General features: G+C 43.1%; 1 long non-coding RNA gene across 3 annotated transcripts in view; it reads left to right on the top strand.

The window, feature by feature from the left end:
• The window catches only part of LOC112552669 (uncharacterized), a 206,307-nt gene that overhangs the window by 134,376 nt on the left and 54,896 nt on the right, over positions 1 to 17,035 (top strand). The window lies entirely within an intron of this gene.

Genomic DNA, 17,035 nt, shown 5'->3' on the forward strand with positions numbered 1-17,035 from the left:
CCTAATCGGGAAAAAGTCACGCAGGAGACAAAGGGAAAAGAATACGACGAACGTGCGTCGAATGTTCGTGAAACGTCGCAGAGACCGTGTCATACAATCTCAAAGATAAATGCGACATTTTTTTCTTGCTGTTTCGGTATTCGAAGATCGTTGGAGTTACATTAAGTAACTTCGGTTCAACCAGGGTAACGGTGGATATAACGATGGAGAGGACGCGCAAAAATAGCATCGAAAGCGAATCGTGGCGAGTTCAAGAGCGAAGGCCTCGACTTATTGAGCGAAAAGAGACAACTGAAGAGAGGAAGACAATAGGTCGAATGTAAATGCGAGTACGTGATACCCATCCTTATTCTCTTCGGCGATTTTATTATACGGCGATACAAACGGAAAGTGATCTCCCGTCCCCGTCATGCTAATTCAACTGCTCAGGACTCTCTTGGTAGCCCGTACACGTGATTTTTTTTTAGCAATTATTACCGATCAAAAAAACTACACAAAAATCCCGTTTGTCTGCTTATTCGCTGATAATTGTCACGGTTAATCAATTTTTTTTCACATCTAACGAAGGCTGTAATTTAAGAAAAAAATCAAGAAGCCATTAATCAAAATAATTTATCAAGGCAAAGTAAGGAGATATTTGATCACGCCTCTCGCTGATGTTTAACTACGATCATTAGTTTCATATGGAGACGCGAAACCATGTTTTATCTCGTATCATTATTCCATTATAAATATAGCGCGTTGGCACAAGCGCGGCTAGTTGAAAATACTGCGGGTGGGACGGCACGAGCATTGTCTTCGTGGGTAACACGTCACAGGAGCGTATCCGGTCCATAGATAACGCCGCGTACGCGGTATATATATTGCATATATCCGCGCTCGCGGTACCCATTAGAGCCCTCGTTACACGTCATCACCATTGATATCAACCACGTCGGCGGTGTTGTCGCGGATGTGGCCGGGCGTCTGGTCTGTGTAGACATGGAAAACGAAAGGGGGGAAGAGGAGGTGGGGAGGGGAGGGGAGGAGGGAGGAAGAAGCGGTTAGCGCGGCTCGCACAATTATGCATACGCAGAAGACAGAACATTAATTTATAGCAGAAATAAGGGTCCGGCGCGATGTGCGCGCGCGTGTCGGCGCGTCTGTTGCCGCGGACGAGCGTGGGCGCCGTGAGTGCCTCGCTTAAAACATTTCTCTGGTTCAGCTCTGGGTGCGTTGCGCCTCCAACGAGCTCAGCTGAGACACGACTGCGTGTTCGTTATTTGTACCCGCGCATTTATATGCGTATATAACCACACGTGAGGGACGCGAGCACACGCAACCTCACGCACGGAGGGACCAATCTCTTAACCCCTTCTCGTCCGCGCCCTCCCCCCCCCCCCTCCGACTCCTCTCTCCCGAACCTGAAGGCCACGCCGGGCACCACCTCCGAGGCCCGTCCCGGTCCACGAGGCGGACGATTAATAACCGAGGTGTTTCGAATAAATTAAAGCACTTACTTATCTTGCGCGAGCGCAGGACCCCGATAGCGCGGCCTTTGTCGTAATACAACGGACATATTCGCTTGGATTCGTTCTCACCTATTCACGCGGCGTGCTCTGGTCGAGGATTGGTTACACTCGGCTACTTGGGTGGTTTTAGACGTAAAAGGAACGAGCCGCACGTAAGCGTTGACGAACGACGCTTAAAACATTATCTTTCACAAGCGTAAAGCCTGTATTTATAATCGCGTTTCTGCTGAGGAATCCAATCAAAATCAATCTTAAACGATGCAATTTAATAAATAGATCTTGAAAATCAATTTTATTTAATTCGTAACTGTAAATGTACATGTAGATATAATCGTGATACATTTTCGATCAAAAAATTTCCAACTAATTTCATGACAGAAGACTTATTAATTAGAATGTGAACTTTGCACTGTGTGGCAGCATTTTATTTGGGACCAACTTCTAACTTGTTTGCAAAATACTATAAAATTTTCGGATTGTTTCGGACTGAAATATCCATAATGAAATTAAATAAATTATTCGATATGATATTATTTGACTGTACATTCTTTATAAATTAATTTCATTATTACAACTTCGTCGTTGCGCATTGTATATAGATCGCCCATATCCTTCATAGAAAATTTTACTTCAAATATTCTGGAATAAGTCTGAGCACTCTTTGAGATTTATGTTATTAATCCTCATTATTGATTATAAATAAATTGATTATAAATAAACAATTAAGATATATAATTTTCGAAAAAACGAACATTTAACATCATCGCTTATGTTTCAAATGCGGCACATTGAGGTTTTAAAATTTTCTAATTTCTATAGCATAAGTAATTCTCTAACGCAATTAATGATTTCATCAGCATTATCAAATTATTTTTTCACAAAATAACTTTATTCTTCGTCCTCATATAAGGGTAAAAATCGAATCGCTAGATCCATCTGTGATTTATTATCGGTGCATCGTGTATGAATAGTTCTCGACCTCGCGCCTCGTTGCGAGGACTCGTATCTTCCGTTGCTTCAAGATCCGTTGGCTCGAGATTCCCGTCGTAGATCGATGCCTCGTTGTGTTATCGACGCGCGTGCGCCCGGTCCAACGGTAATTAACCCATAAAGAGCAAAGGAGGCCCTCTCTTTCTCTCTCGGCGAGCATGCCGGCGTGTCGATATAAATATTCTTTGTGCAGATAAACATATAGGTGCATGCGCTCGCGGAGACAATGGAGGCGCGAGGCGTTCCGATCGCTTAACGGTATAGAAATATCCTCCTGCTGCTCTCCTCGACCGACAGAGACAATCGCAGGTCGAGCGAGCAGCAGGTCGACGACGTCTTATTCTCCCGTGACTAGGGTCGTACCCTTATACGATCTGTGTAGCATATATGAGAGGTTGGGAGCGAGGAGAAGAGGACGGAGAGCATCGGACAAGGCTCTAACCGACATCGTGCAGGAGCACCGGCAGGTTCACCGGGGCAAGTTTAACCTTGAAGATGATTAGAAAGCAAAAGATCCCACCGTCGTCCTCCGACGGTGGATCACGACTCCTGCGGCCTCTCTTGCAGGGATCTCATTGCTCCGCTGGAGATATATCTGGGGCAATATCTTCTGAATTCTCTGCACGCAAGCCAGTTGATCTATAATCATAGAGATAATCGTGCGAAAAGTATGATGATTGTAGCCTTTACGCGAACTGCCGATTCGGGTGGGTAAACGGCTGAAACGAGGTCGCCCTTAAGGGTTGCGGACGATCGCTGTAGGAAAGGAATTTTCTAATTAGCTAGTTGTATAATTTGGTATTTTAAAATCACTCACCGCATACACACACACACACACACACACACACACACATAACGGACATACATACATCTAAAAAATGCATGGATTTAGAATACTTCTATAATTAGTATTAATGTATTTTAAAAATGTTTGGAATATATTTATATTTTTCAAATATTAAGGAAATGTACATTTAATACTTGATAATGAATTTTTTTTAGTTTATTTTTATTCTTAGTTTATTTTTTTAAATATATGTAAAAAAAACATGTCACGATATGTATCATAGGTTTTCTTAATCCGAAACTATGTTAAATATAATTTAGATCAATGTTAAATTTAGTAAAACATATTTCGGAAATAATTCAGATTTGACAGTTGGCGTTCCATTTTCGATCTTTCATAATCCGTATCCTGTTTTTTAGTTTAGGTTGAGTGGTAGGGTTTGGCGAAGATTACCAGACGCCAGTATCATCTGATATAATTGAAGGTTCGCGCGCGGATCGACCGAGGATTATAAGGAGGACTAGCTATGTGATGGCCTTTCCCGGACCCGTATTTACAGATCATACACAAAATATTGCGCCTCTAATTTTCGTGGTGTTTTCGAAGGTCGTTCTCACGGCGAACAAAGCGTGGAAAACGGTACCTATTGCGTGGCTCGCGGTACGATCGGTCGGTCGCATGTGGTCCTAGATTAAACCTACCATTATCCTATACGACATGGTCATAAAGATCACTTAAAATTACTCGCGGTGGTAATTATGGATAAGTGATGGTTATTACACGGCGTACGAGTTGCGTTCGATTCCTCATCGAGAATCGGTTTTAGGCGCGCGATTAGGAGATTAATTGATTTCGCTATCGATGGCTTCCACCTATTAAATACGAATTATGACCGATCCCCCTCCGATAGGAAGGCGAACCGTTAAAAATCGTCTCTAATGTACCTCACATGTTTCATTAGGGAAAAGAGAGAACAATTACCGACTCGCTCGCGCTTCCATTCTATCGGCGCGTTTGATCTACGAGTTTATCAATGGAAGGACATTAAATTAATACATTCGACACGGCGACTTCGAAGTTATGCGCTTTCGGTATCGGAAGGAAACGAAAGCATCAAAAGTTTCCGCGAATGTATCCATTACGCCTTTCAGCATCGTTACGTTGCCTCAGGATATCGACGAAACGTGTATTTATCCTCCGCCATGTAGCCATTAAACGAAGCACAGGTATCGACGATATACCGTTCAAAGCCTAATGTTCCCTGCAGCTTGTTAATCATATCAGTCGTCGTATCGAGTCCACGTCGGATCGCTCATACTTACTTAGAGCGAGAACGAGCGCCCGCGCGTGACATTCGTGACGTCTCCGTGTGAGTTTTTAAGCCGCGCCGCGCCGTATCGCGACCTCACCGTGCCGCCGCTCCTGTGTACGCTTCTGCGTTCGGAGACGAATCCACCTGTCGACAGCTCCGGCGTCCTTATCACGCCGACGGATCGCCCGCTTTGATTTAATAAGACCCCCGCGTGATGACGCGATCCCGACGGACGTCGGACGCGGAGCGACTCGACGAAACGACGACGTCGTCCGCGCTTCCACGAGCTCGCGTACTCGTGACTCGCTCGCTCGCTCGTCGGAATGCATGCCGACTCGGACGACTCGCGGAGGATTCGTGGCGTCTCATTTGAATTCCGCGCGGGTATCGTTCGCTCCATCGAAGGACCCGCTCTCCCGGTATGCGAGCCCTTCGAGATCGCCTTTTAGGTTTACGAGCTGTACGGCTGTCCTTCGCCCACGAGCCTCCCGTTTCCATCGAAGTTGTCGGCGAACCTGAGAGTTAACTCGGATGACTTGGAAATCCGACGATATGGATACTGGGATTTAGACACGCATCTGTAAAATTGCGCATTTCCCCTTCTGTCTCGTCTCTTCGAAAAAGTTTCGTTTCGTTTAATCTCGAAAATCTGCGCGTTTATCTCGACAAATTGCTTCGAAAGGTATATATACCTCTGATGCATACATGTGCTGAATATAATTTTATTGATTGATAGAATATTCTTCTCTCTCTCTCTCTCTCTCTCTCTCTCTCTCTCTCTCTCTCTCTTTTTCTCTAAGAATTTTCAGCAGTATAAATTACATTTATAATAAGGATCGGAGAAAGCATATAGCATCTGCCTGACGCGAGTGACGTTTCGATTTTTCATATGAACACATTTGTCTATGCAAAATTATTATCCTGTACGCGTATGCATATATTACGTGGGAGTTCTGTTTGTATATACATTATCTTGAATATACATTATCTTTCTATCGTCTCATGTCCAGATTAACTAATACTGTGTACTATTGATTACGATGTATCGTTAATCATATTTTTATATCCATATTATTATCAATCTTTTTATTACATAATTGAAGAAATGTTTGACAAAACTGATAATTCATGTTGCTTCACCTCGGAATTCTACACGTGGTGTTCTGTTAAACACAGTCATTTAATCGTTAACAATCTCGCTGCTCGATCAATCGATCTTGCGCCTAAAATGCCTCGTAGAATTAGCTATTCGCACGATGTCGAAGTCTTAAAAATGTAGAAGATAGAGAAAATTTTGATGAAGACGGAGAAACGAGAGATGAAAGGAGCAACGAAGGGAGACCAGATCATGATGGTGAACGTAGAACGGAAGATGAACGTAGAATGGAAGATGTGGACGGTCGTAGAACGGGCGTTGGATCGCGTTTGAACATTCCGTGGCGAGATCCCACGGCACGTCCCGACGAGATTATAGGGTCAGTAATTAATATATTGAGCGGTAATTAATATATTGGTCGGGCCACGGCGGCAACGTATCATTACGTGGACCGCGCAAAGTGGGGTGGCGAGTTAAACGGAGGAGCGGGGAGGGGTGGGGGGGAGAGGAAGGGAGACAAGTCGCCTCAACGTTCTCTTTTACGACAACGGATTCAGGCACTTGTCATATCTGCGTCGATGAAGCGCGAGAGCGACGTGTCTGCAAACGAACGAAGCCTTTGAATTTTACTTTTCCTTTCTCATTTTTACGACGAATAATTTTCCACGGTGAATCAACGTTCTTGGGACTATTAGAAACGGAATAAACGATGTTTAGACCGTTAATGGCTGCGACGCGTATCACCTTGAACCTTCGTCCATCTCCTTCGTGTCTCGCTTGTAATTTATCGATCGACTGTCTGACCATAACTCATCTTCCTTCTCTTTCTCGTTCGCCAGAGAAAACGGGTGCAGAAAATAAACGCGTGATATAATTTCATAATTAAGAAATTGAATGACAAATCGGCAAAATTGCAAATCTCGTTTGAGACAACGCTGTGCCCAAATATAGGTGTCAACAATATTAATGTTAATTCGCGTATCGCACAGGAGGCGGAGTGACAAAAGTGCGATCGAGAAAACATCGGTGGTCCCGACTTATTACTCTCTCTAATTACGGGAGTAAGTCGTGTGTGGAGGGAGTCGCACGCGCGGCTGACATCATTATCGGATCGTCGATGATGACGCTCCGATGGGGATACTGTCAGCAGGATCATTAATATGTACTTTAAGAATGTCCGCGGGAAAAATAGCTAGGAAAATGCCCGCCTGGCACGGCTATTAGCCGAGTTAAAGACCCACATCCATGTATGGGATTTATTAACGTGATATTATGATCAGGAACTCGCGCGGCTCTCGGGCATCTTTCGCTGCCTCTTTTCGTCTCGCGCTTCCATCCTTCTCGTTTTCTTCATCTTGAGAATCCTCCGTATACGACATGCTCCGCTTTCTCTAATTTCGTGTCTCTTATTATCGCCTTAATTATCGGGTCTTTAGTTATCGGCGCGCGTTATCTCTCGAACGGGCGGCGTGAGGAACAGTTGAACGTCTTTTTCGCGTTTCTCTTTGCGATCATGATCTTATAGATAATCTCTCTAGATATAGATCTCTCGATTCCGGAGGTCTCTCTCTCTCTCTCTCTCTCTCACAGACACACTCTTTAACACACATAACTACAAAAAAGTGCGGCGTTGTGGTGAAATCGCGGAAATTCAGCCGATGTGAAAGGTCGACGGGACGACGACATTTCGTGCGATTCGCGCCGGCCATAGATCGCGTGCAAAATTAATTCGTGGTCCGACCGTTGATGTTTTAATTAAATTTTTACTGTGTCTTTATTCGTTGGGCGTTTTTGCGGCGAAATCATTGATTCTTATACCGGTCTATGGATCACGAATCAAGATAGTTAGGTCGTTGCGTGCAGGCTTGATCGCGATCGCAGGATCGTCTTGTCGCATTAATCCAGAGTGATGAAATATCTTTCTCAAGACTCGTCCATCAATGGAATGACGTGGAATTAGTCGCTTGAGATGGGATGGTAATTAGGAATTTGAATTTCAACCGACCGCGTGTAAATGCGATCGATGCGTCTACCTCGGGGAAGAATTAGCAGCGGTGAAAGGTTCTGATTAATTCTTTTCTTAATGATTTCATTTGTTTTCTAGTGGAATCTCTCTTTCATTTGATTTATAATTCTCGTTGTTAAGGGCATGTATTGCGTATGCAAATAAGCTAAATTGTCACTTTTAAAAATGAATATTATTAATGTTCTTCTTTGACTCGGTATTTTATATCGAGACGAAATTGAGAGTCATTATCATTATTAATTATTCTTTAATATTTTTAATTTTTTTTTTCATTTTTTTTAAACTCTCTGTATCATATATAATTATTCGTTGCTAGAAGATCCGTAAACCATTTTTTCTAACAACGAGACTAATATTATTTATTATAAATCATCAATCTTAAATATTTTATAATATTGTTGTAATATTTATAAGATTACCTTCCAATGTGTTGCAGGCAGTTTGTCAAGAATACTTTTCCTTGGCCACGCTGAAATCGTTTCCCTTACTGACTGTCGGCACCGAGATTTTCGATATCCGGATGTTTAGTACTGCAAATACTTGGTCAATAGATCGTCGCAATATTTTAACCGAACGCGGACGTGAAACGCAATGCCAGAGACTCGGCCTCGCGGATCCCCCATCGGGAAAGCCCCTTTAAGAAGCCGGCGATTCTCCTGGCGTAAGCACAGACTCTTGCTTTCTCGTCGTCGCTCCTCGTTGAGTGATATAAAACCGGCATCCACGAATAAATACTCCATTGCGGGAGTACGGGGCCCTAAATATTCATGGGGCAGCTCGCTCCCCTTAGTTTGTCCCGTTCTTTCTATGCTCCTCTCTTTCTCTCTCTCTGTTTCTTGTCCCCCGGTTGCCCGGCGATCCTCCTAAGCTCAGTTACGGCCGTCGCGAGGACGCTCGCATCTTTTACTACCGCAAGTATGTTCCTATTGGACATCGGTGGACTCTTTGTGCCTGTGATCCTGATCCGCTCGATCCGATATTACGAGACATACTTCTTATCGACGATGAATACGCGTACGATCGTTAAAGCGCACCGATTACGACACGCGCGACTATATCCGCGCTCGAGAATCGCCAATTTGCTGAAAAGATTGCGCAAAGTATAAAAAAATAATTTAATTTAAATATGATCTTTTGTAACGCAATATATGCGGGAAATCGAGTACACGCTCGGGTAAGTATGCGTTCGAAAGCACTTTGATAGCATCGCTGTCAAGCAAACGGTTACGATGGAAATCGAGGCATCCATATTTTTTGAGATCTATGCTACCTCGAACGGTCGGATTTTACCTCGCTAATTGTCCGCAAAGAGAAACGACCCTCTCTCGATAAATATTTAACTATCGTCGGTGACTTTCTACAAAGTAGCTATTATGCACGTTGCGACGTGTGCGTCGGGCCGCCGCTCCGCTCGGCTTGAACTCCCGGGCGGAAGCGGAACGCGATCTACGGGATCGATAACGCGACGATCGGCACTTTGCGTCGTGATAATTCGCGATTGCGATTCAACCGTCAGATTCTCGCGTTAATGGCCAATAGCGCTCGATTTCGAGCACACGGGGAACAGTCGCACCGTTAATTAATTATCCGGCTCAGTCACTGGGGACGGGAATAGCTCGGCGCGATCCTCGCTCGCTCGACTATCTTACCGCCGGTGACTCGACGTAATTAAGTTTGCCGGTTCGAATTACGCTCGAATGGCAAAGCGCGACGCATCGCGTCTCGGCGCGCGGGCACGGTACGGTTCATAGTCTACCTCCCGGCTTTCTTTCTCGCTTGCCCGACGGTATATCCATCGTCTAGCAGCGCCGCGCCTAACGCGTTAATCTCTTTCGTCGCATCGTCCACGGGACTTATGCGTGAAGATGCCCGGCGACTTCATCGAGAGACCATCGATCTTTACAACCGACTCGCTCGCCGTCCGGTTGGTGCAGGTCGCGCGCAATTATCTTTATACCGTACGACAATTGAGTTTCGCTTACGAGAAAACAGCATACCTTGCATGCCTTTCTAAGTACGTCTAGTGTCGTCTTATCGATTCGTCCCGAGCATACTTTTGCATTTTTGCTACCGCGAATCTCCGGAGATGTCATTCTCCAATTCATCGAGACGTCACGCGAAGAGTCGACATTTGTGCTGCGAATAGATGGGTAATTGACTTTTACGTAGCTTCGTACCGAATTTAATTTTAAAGGTGGATAATCGAGGCGAAATATGCACAAGAAAATGTTTATTTTATCCGAATCTTATATTTTATAAAGATTATAATAAGATATTTTCAATATTTTCAATGATTTGGTAACACAAAATAAATTTTCTTTAATTGATGATATATGTTCGAGCATGTTTTGAGAAAGAGGGTTACATGAATTGTGAAATCATGATCTTCAAAATCAAGCAGAGGCTAAAAATGTTGGCGCGTCTCTTTGATCATGATGAAACGAATTCGTATTAATGCGAGACAAGAAATTGGAAATGTTGGCGGATCCTATGAAGAAAGATGCGGTACAATTTAAGATCGGGCACGCGTGATCGACCACCATTATGGGTCCCATGGTCGAGCTTAATGCAAGAGAGGTTGCCCGTGATCGTTAGCGGCGCGGCGAAGAACGATCGCGTTCTTCTTCGGGGATATATTCGCGCAACATTATATTCCGGCACGACCGAGTCGAATTAAGAAGGCAAAAATCGTGCAAGTTCAGAGCGCGCCGCGCGAGCAAAGTGGAACGATAGGCGATTTAACGGACAGCACGCGTGATCGGTCGCAATCACGCGCCTGCTTTAGAGGTTAATGCCGGAATGCCAGAAAAATGCTGGAATTAATGCGTCGCGTGTGCTACTGGTGTTGCGTGCTGGATGACCATTCCTGGCGACGAGTCCGGAGGAAGAAAAAAATTGCCGCGCTCCTTGAAAAAAGAGTAAAGCCGAGCGTCTAATGATTCCTTGACGCGCCTCGGAACTATCGCGGGGCGCGTGCTCGTGAGACTCCCGATCAGCATTTATACGCCTTGTTTTTGCAAATGCCTTTATTAATTTTAACATTACCGCACTGTTCTAAGTGAACAAGTTCCGAGAATCTGAAAAACGAGTCTCGTAAATGGAATCGATGGATCACGAGTTAATATTTAATTTTGATTTGTCCCTTTCTCTTCCTCTTCATCATCATTCGTCTTCATAGATTTGTCTCTCTCTCTCTCTCTCTCTCTCTCTCTCTCTCTCTCTCTCTCTCTCTCTCTCTCTCTCTCTCTTCTCTCTCTCTCTCTCTCTCTCTCTCTCTCTCTCTCTTTCTGTATGTGTATATACGAATATAAAAATATATAAACATGTATATAATACACACGTAAAGATAAATAGTGATATTATGTTCGATGAAGCTTATTTTCTCAAAGTAATCTCGCATTTCTAAGGCACGAAGGAATTCAATAATTAATTACTATAATTAATTACTATCGTCGTAGAACCTCCTCCTTCGCTGAAATTAAACGTATATCGCCCACGCCACGCGGTCAGATCCTTCCGCCCAGGTACCACTTTCCGTGCGTTCCCAGCGCGCGGCACGGAAAAACGCTAGGTTCCGCAATGATAATATCGCGGCTCCGCACGCGCGCACGCGGCCTATTGCGCGGAATATCAGCCGATACCAACGGACAAGTGCTCCCACACCCCTGTGAACGTGAAGGCACACACCTTGCGCATCTGGACGATGCACGAGGAGGATTTACCCTCGGTGTGCCGGAATCCCCCTCCGTCGTCCCTCCTCCTCCTCCTCCTCCTCACCTCCTCCTTCGCACAAATATTCGCACGAGCACGTACGTGTGCATGTGCATGCGAACCGCCGCGACCGGTGCATCTCGAGCGCTTCTTATGGGCTGGCGTTGCACCATAATATTATTAGATAAACGGCGCGCCGCTAGATAGTGCGCGCTTCTATATGGTTTACATAAGCGACTGTGACCCTTTGCCTCGCCAGGGCCACTTCTTCTTCTTCTTCTTCTTCTTCTTCTTCTTCTTCTTCCTCTTCCTCTCCACCTTCTTCTTCCTCTTCTTCTTCATCATGATGCTCTCCCTCCTTCTGCTCCGCCTCCCTTCTGTTTCGCGGTGAAACATCGTGCCGCGCCGCGCTGCATCGCGCGGCCGGTGCATAGAGGAGGCCCGATATTCTCGCAACGTGCAACACTGGCGTGGCAAGCGACAAGTGCGAGATCCACCGCATCCTCCTCCCGCACGATTCTCCTTATCCTCCTCTAAAAACCCCGCGCCGCCTCCTTCCACTTCCCCGTCGTTCATCTACGAAGGGTTAATGGGGTTTCACGGAAATTGCTTCGCGCCTAGCGACGGATAGAAACCGCACGCGAAATCTGCCGCGAAACGAGGTTCTCATCAGGAACAATGTGATGAGTTGCGGAAAGAGAATTTAAGAAGAGGTGGAGTCGTTATAATACTGAAACGTGAAGTTCGTCAATTTAAATTTTTTATGGGTATTAATAATACACCGAGCACAACGATAAATTATATCCCTACGCATTTATCTTATAATTTTTTTCTCATTTTCAATCTTTATACAACCATTTGATGACTTTTATGCATTTGATTTACTTTCTTCTGGGAAAGTTTTCTATATCGCGTATGTAAGTTTGTTACCATTCCATATACGTGTACGAAGACACGTAACAGATCGTGAAAGGAGTGCACGTGGAGTATGTACACGAGCGGAATTGGATAATAGCAAACGTTTGAACTCAGACCATGCGTACATCCCACACAATCGTAGAAATTCTACTTTTCATGACGTCACTTGCATTTATATCTCTAAGATAAATTGTCCGATCAGGCATTGTTACAAATACTATTACAAATATTTTCATTGAGATAACTCGCGCGCTAAGGAAGATAATTTTTCAAATTATTTAATAATTTATTTTTTTGTAATTTTTAATTCTTTTTAATCGATGTGTTCTAATTTTAATAATTTTATTAATTTTAATAATACATTTCTAAAGAACTTTATTTTTGAGAAAAATATATTGCGATTTTAATAAGTCTGAATAACGAATGAAAAAAATAAATCTTTCTAAATATTTATACAATCAATTTATATAGATTTCAATCAAAGTACGAGGCCAATGAGAAAGAAAGTAATCGCGGCGTTGTACAGATTTCCGCCAGACTGAACGTGATCGAAAAGCTAATATCCCTTGTCTGTTTCTGGGAGAAACGAGCCTAATGAACCGATCGCTGTATCGATTAACACCGATTAAGACCAATTGATTGCGTATCTCGTCAAATTTGTCAATGGGTGCGAACCGGCTATCGACATAATGACATCGCGCCTAAATGTAACTATTTTACGAAACTTGCAACATCGAGAGTATAAGGATGGAAAAGGAAGATTGAGAAAAAACTATGACGGAATGAGAAAGACAAAAAAGAGATAAAACGGCGGTGATTAAAGGCGTGATGCCAAGAACGCGTTACTAATTGTTACGTTAGTAACATCAGAGCGAAAGATTGATATGAATAAAAAATCCTTGACAAAAAGCGCGATCGAATAGCAATACGGTAGATTTAATGATTATGTTGTGTCTGTCAAAGAGTGTTAGAAAAAGATGTCTCAGAAATAAGTGGCGCTTATCTCTTTTATCATTAAAACTCTTATAAATTTGATTACTAGTGATTTTTAATTTCAGTTTTGTCTATGAAATTTTAACGTATAGTGATATAAGATGAAACTAATTAGGTAATCCGTAATTATCGCAAATAATAATCAGTGTTGTAAGATATCAGATAAATTGGAAGCGTGCAGGAATGAGAAGTAGAATTCAGGGAGTCACGTTTTTGTACTTTGCTTTAGTCTACCGAGCGTACGTATGTCCATCAATTCTGGCCGCAGGAAAGATTTCAGTATCGCTGCTCCATGCTGACGTGCACGCTGGCCGATCAGCAATTTACGATCATCGAAGGGCGCTAAAAGCAGCCAGGCTGAGTCTCTTAAATGCAAGCCGTTACAACGTTGCTCCTCGGGACGTCTCTCTCCCGTTTCTTCTTTGCCTTTCTCTGTCTTTCTCTCTTTACCTTTCACGTTCCTTCTTTTGTATGTCCGTCGTTCGTACGTGCATTGTACATATACATACATAAATCACACGTGAGTGCAAGCGTGTGTGTGTGTATGTGTGTGTGTGTGTGTGTGTGTGTGTGTGTGTGCGTACGCAAGGCGTCTTAATACATACGAAAGACTCATGAGGAGCAAGCGCTCGACGCGGCCCAATTACTTTAAATTGAGTTATAACCGGATCAAATTGCCGATAATTGGCGATTGCATAGCTTAATCGGGTGCCAGCCCTCCTCTCGTCTTTCCCCTCCTCGATCTCACCGAGCCGGCACCGTCAACGAGCGCGGCGCTGCATCAGCGCCCTTACCTCTCATCCCTTCGTCCAACGTCGTTCGCCTTGTGTGTATGAAGTTATTTTGCAAAGTGGCTCCGAAAGAAAGAGGAGTGGGCGTACAGAGGAGAACAATGAACGAGAGAGACGGAATGAGGGCGCACCGAGAGGGTGGGATAGAGACGGTCTTCTTTTCGCGAGCGAGCGCACGCGCGCGCCCTTATCCTTCGACAATACAAATTGCTGATTATGCGCCCGGCTTTTATGTGCCTTCTAATTGGGCCGCTTCGGCTCTTGGGAAAGATCGACCGATCGCACGATCGGCCCTCGTTAACCCCTAACGCTCTCCGTGCACGCCAGGTATCCGTATAAGCCGGTATATACTTCATGGTGAGGTTTATCGATACCGACGATAGTCTTCGCGTCGCATTGAACAACGCAATTTCTCCTCGGTTTGTCTACTACGACAACTAAATCGCCGTGAATTAGATCCCGCGGTTTTAAATTAATAAAAATTTTCTTCAACTTCAACTTTTCATCACTTTCTCATTACTTGTATTTTTTTACCTTGATTATCCTTGATTACAGTATTTAGACATTACTACAACTAAAGATGACAATACAAATAGTTTATTATACTATTGTTATTGTATCATAATAGATACGTTTGAAATAGCATAATAATAACGTTTCTCGATGGCCAATTCAAGTCGAGTGTACGTACGATACGTAAAGTACATATGATATTAAGTATCATATATATGATATATGTTTAGGTCTTATTAAAATAGAAATGCTATAGAAAGTTAGTTTGTCGTCGACAATGTTAATGAGACGATTACGAATTCGTCGACATCAGTAAGATAATTATAATTCCATCTCAGATCTATTTTTACCGTATTGCGCGCCGCGATATGGCTCGTATCTTCTATCGTCGTCCGGTCCGTCGGCCATGGCGTGATTTTTGAACTAACGAAATAAATGGTACTACTTTGTAAAACCGTCAACGACTCTAGAAATTAATAATTACGCGGATACACGGTTCATTACTCACGGCCGCGCGTCCAGTGGTTTTACGCGAACGCCACATTTCGCGCAATCAATTAGGCGTCATTACAGTTGACTCTTTGAATTATTAATTTGCTCGATCAGGGAGGGAAATAGGTAAGGGGAAATAAAATAAGAAAATGCACGACGGCTAACCGCACACAGAATTCCCGACGTCTCTTACCCGATGTTATTCGAGACATAAGCGAGCAGCCGGCGCTCGGGTCGACTTTCGCGTTCGTTGCCGATAACTTGTCTAGCGTGTCCCAGGAGAATCGTTGACATTCTACGTATTATGCTCACACGGTCTGCTGTACATTGTACGTTTCTTCTCTTGTTGTCGCCGCTCCGGTTGATCGCTGTACGCATCTTCCGTAAGTCGCTTCGAAGAGAAAGCGACTAGCGTCTTAGACTAAAGTCCAAACAGACCGCTGCGGCTGCGCGCGCGCACGTTTCCAGTTACGATATAAATCTCCTTATTGATAGCTATATAATCTATATATTCATGAAAATAATATAGTCGATGATGACTTAATCGATGATGATTCTTCATAAATTTATTCATGTAATATTCTCATGTGTTTTTTAAAGTAGTCAATATGTGATCATGTTGTATGATTAAACATAACAACAATTGGATGCATGGTTGTTTAAATTCGTTATATCGCGAAATCAAAAAAAAATTTCGATAAGTAATTTTAGGGACTTTTCATGCATCTCGTTTATTAAAATATATAGGAATTCAGGTATGACAATAGAAATTTATAGCAAAATTACTTGTTTTTCTGTAGATCAATATTTAAATAAATAGCAAACTGTTGTTATTGCTATTATATATTAAATCTAATTTCTAATCAATTTCAACACGATTTATATTCTGATAAATTTCTTTGGTACTATAATAATTTTTTATTTTAAATTATATTTTGAAGTAGGAAAATTAAGATTAGTATTAAATTAAAAATCTATTTTCAGCGAAACCAGCTTAAATTTTGCACAATTGTAATATCACATATTTATGTAAAACGATTAAATATAATTAATTATATTTACATTGAATTAACATTCACATATATTTTCTATCCACGGCATAGTGCGAATAACATGTGGAATGAATTTCCGAGAGGTACACGGAATGAGCAGCGACAATAGTCAATCACTTCTCAACGTTTATATATTCTATTTCTAGAGATTTACGTTTATGTGCGGTTTCTCTCTCTCTCTCTTTCTGGGACTAGTCGTCGCCGTTCCCGTGGAAATTCGCTTTTGCGCGTCGCGAACGTGAGACGAGCTGGTCGTGTCGCAGACTCGTAAACCGGCTCGTCTATCGATATTTCACTCGTGCCGAACGGGAGTCGCGCTCACGAACGGTTAAAATCGTCCTGTACGCGGCAGTGTTGCCCAACTCTCATGCATAGAGTCATGACGGGTTTAAACGATTGCTTATTGCTCGGCTGGTATAACCAGTCGCCGTGGAGACTGACGCACTGCTTTAAGTCTCGCTCGTTTGTTATCCGCATTAGTACGTGCGTGTATACACACGCGCGCTATTATATACGTAAGTATATATACACGTTGGGAATGGAGATTGTATCATTCCGATACCATGATATACGTCGGTTTCGATTATCGGTATCGAATTGACTATCTGTTCCACGAGTTGATACGGCGGGGTATCCCAAACTTGGCAGGGTAATTTTTTTATCTGGCAGATCATTCAGAATTTTTCTTTGCTGTCATCCACTCAAGATTGATCGCGAAGTCCCTTCGATCTCTGTAGAAAACAGTAGTTTTTCGCTGTGTTTTATGAGTGAATTAAGACATCTTGCGTGTTTTTTCGAACTGTTGTATTACAGAAGGTTGATTATTAACAGAACATAAATTTA

Source organism: Pogonomyrmex barbatus, unplaced genomic scaffold (assembly GCF_055798465.1).
Source record: "Pogonomyrmex barbatus isolate J1 unplaced genomic scaffold, ASM5579846v1 scaffold2, whole genome shotgun sequence".
Lineage (NCBI taxonomy): Eukaryota > Metazoa > Arthropoda > Insecta > Hymenoptera > Formicidae > Pogonomyrmex > Pogonomyrmex barbatus.